A 3,399-nucleotide genomic window follows, 5' to 3' on the forward strand; every position below is an offset into this window, starting at 1 on the left:
TGCGTGTTTTATCGATTTTTTAACAAATATCGCGACCCCTCCGCCTGGCCTTGAGGGTCGGTCCCTCCGAATGCAGGCAAAGTTAGGTAAATATACGTTAACATGTGGTTTTAGATAAGTTTCGGTGACTACGACAATATCAAGTTTGTACTCACTGATTAACAGCTCCAGCTCTCCGGTTTTATTACGGATCCCACGGGAATTCCACGTCATGAGTTGAATGTCTTCTTTAGAAGAGGTCATCGAGATACTCGACCATCATCAAAGCAATTTCAATTTTGCTAGCGCACTTTCCGGCCTTAGTTCGGATTTCCTGGAGGATAGTCAGCATCCTGCGAAGCTCATCAGTAGACATGACTTCGGATGAGGGCTTCTCAGACTGTCGCGCTTGGGGGCGTTGTTGCGTCTTAATTGGGGTGGCTTCCGGGACGATAGTCGGTTTTTTCACTGCTGGTTTCGTTGGCCGAAGGGCAGGAAACTGACTCTGTTCCAGAGCGAACGTTGGCTTGGGTGCGGTCAGTACGGCGGTATGTGGCTTTTGCTGCCTCTTCTTCATCTGCAGGAGATATTCTGTCCTGCGAGGACAGTCCTTGTAGTTGGCCGGGTGACTTCCGCTGCATATAGTGCAGGTTGCTGGCGTCTCTCGGTCTTTTTTAGTGCATTCAGAAGTGGCGTGGTTTCCTGTGCATTTCACGCATCTGGGGTCTCGTTGGCAGTTCCTCGCAGCGTGGCCATACTGCTGGCATCTGAAACATTGAGTCGCGTGCGACTTATTACGCTTGTATTTTTCAAGCGTGGCCTTAGTGAAGCAAACGTACCGGATGCTTCTTATGGACGTCACTGTCGTCTCAGCGGAAAATTGCGTCAGGTAGAGCCGCGAGGAGGTCTCTGCCTTGGTGTTCATCGCCGTTACTTTGACGACGCTTAATCCTTGCCGCTCCAAATCAGCAGCGATTTCTTCAACGGGAACCTCAGGAAGCCCCCTCAAGACAGATGTAACTGTCTTGTCTTCGTCGGCAGTGAAGGTGTGAAAGGCACGGCGGCCCTTCAAACCATCCATCAGGGTCGCTCGTAGTTCAAGCGTCGCACACTGGATGGAAACATTACCTCTTCCGGTGTAGCGGAGGGTAAAATTACCTGATTTGGTCATCGACTTGATGAGGTCGATGGTCTGGAGATGTGTGCCAACCACCTCCATGATGACAGGTGGCACTCTTGCGTGTTTACTCCCGGCAACTTCGGGGAGTTTGTCATACCTGTTATGACTTGAAGTCGGCAACAGGTTGGCGTCAGTAGAGGGTCTTGCAGTTTTCTTTGGCATCTGCCATTCATGCTCTGCTGATGGCGATAGGTACGCTTTTAACGTACCCACCGCACGCTTGCGCGTAAGCGTCTTCTTCATCGCGCCGGCAATGTCTCTGGCGTCGTAGTTGTTGCAAATGGTCGCGGGTGGGGGGTCGGAGCTTTGAACGGCAGCGAGAGCAGGCGCGGATGCGTCCGTTCACCGCTGAGGTACAGAGCAGAGTGAAAAGAGTTTTATTAATATGTTTTCTATGTTAGTGCTCAAGCACATTCTTCATGAATTTAAAGAGCTTGAAAGGTATCTTACTAATAATGTAAAGGTTATTATTTTGTCTGACTATATATGGTTCTATACAGAAAGGAAAAAAATATTTTTATTATTAAGTTTTCCTATTATCTTGAGTGCATTTTTGCAAAATATTTTTGCAGTTTAGTATGGCTTGGGTTATTGTCACTAAAAAAGATGAATTTTTAAATTTCATTTTTGAATATTATTGAACAATAAAACACGCGAATTAGAAATTTAAAAAATTATAGTTGCAAGTCAACCCACACCTCCCTTAGAATCTGTCCATATTTTCCCTAAGGAGGCGTATCCAACAGATTAAGAGCCTTTGCTTAAAACGCAGATGTTACACAGTACCTTCGAATTCAAATAAATTAACTTTCCATTTTATTCAAATTAACGACATAGCAAATTTAAACACATATTTTTCTTATTTATATAGTGTATGGCTGTGGATTTTTCTAATAACATTTAGAGGTCTAAATATAATTTTAAGTTTTACATTTTATTTTCTAAGTTTCTAGATTTCCATATCAAGCATTTTGTCGTATGATTTCTTGTACTGTTACTGGTTTTTTTAAAATTATTATTAATTTATTTTTGTGGCATATTTATTGATTTTAGTTGCTCTCTTAAAATGTCTAACAAATATTTGCATTTTTTAAATTAAATTTTTATTATATATTCTATTATATATATAGTAACAAGTCCTAAAAAATGTATATATGTATATGTATGTATATATTATATATATATAATCAATATTGGCTATGAATGCCATCCTCGGAGACTAGTTTGTCTCCGAGGTGAAGAGTGACAGACTCTTCGAAACGTCAGCATCCGTAGCTAATATTGATCATAAATATATATCTCGCGATAAATATTTAAAATCTAATTTATATATATTTATTCTATCTATTGTATTAGTATATTTGACGATTGCTAAACACGAAATGGATATGTGAATTAATTAATTAAAAATTGCTACAAAATTTAATTCTTCGAAACTTTATGGATTTAATTGTGCTCTAATTAATGAAATGTCGCGTGACACACCTGAAGTAATTTGATCCATATTGACCTATAATATTATACTTCTCGCACCACAATGAAAAATCAACTGTCTTTTTACTATTATACTTAATGACTTATTAATATATATTACCAATTTATTTTTTATATTAATTTATTTAGTGACTATTTAATATAATTATAAATTAAGTGAGTATTTCCCAAGTGGCTTTATATTTAAAATTGCGAAATATACGACCAACTGTTAACAAACTGTTTTATCAATAAGATATGTTTTATGATACTTTCACTAAAACTTTCTTAGATATTATTACAAAAAAATATTTCCTGAACATTTTGTATTACTAAGGCAGTTTTGATAAAGGGGTGTCAGCACTAGGCGTCTAAATTATGGGGCGGCAAAATCATCGTTAAATATGAGTTTTAAGCAAATGCTACAAATTAAAAAAAATAACTAGAAATATTTTAAAGAAAAAAATAAGGACTATTCTGTATGTGCTAAAAATAATTTTTAAATAATAGGGTAAACAAAACAGTTCGTTACTTCTGAGCCATCTTGTTTAAATACATAAAGACAGCATATAGTATTTTAGTAACTGCCCCTGTAGCAAAAATATATCTTTCAGTAAAATAAAACTGGTCGAAAACGATTTATGATCATCAATAGTTGCTATCAGACTGAAAAATTTGTTCTGGTATATTTAAGAATGAAAACAGAGTAACGCAATTATTAGATTTAGACAGAATGCGAGAAAAATAGCTTAAAAAATATTTTTTTT

This window comes from Plectrocnemia conspersa, unplaced genomic scaffold (genome assembly GCF_051122295.1).
Source record: "Plectrocnemia conspersa isolate PC_06_02 unplaced genomic scaffold, ASM5112229v1 ptg000009l, whole genome shotgun sequence".
Taxonomy (NCBI): Eukaryota; Metazoa; Arthropoda; class Insecta; order Trichoptera; family Polycentropodidae; genus Plectrocnemia; species Plectrocnemia conspersa.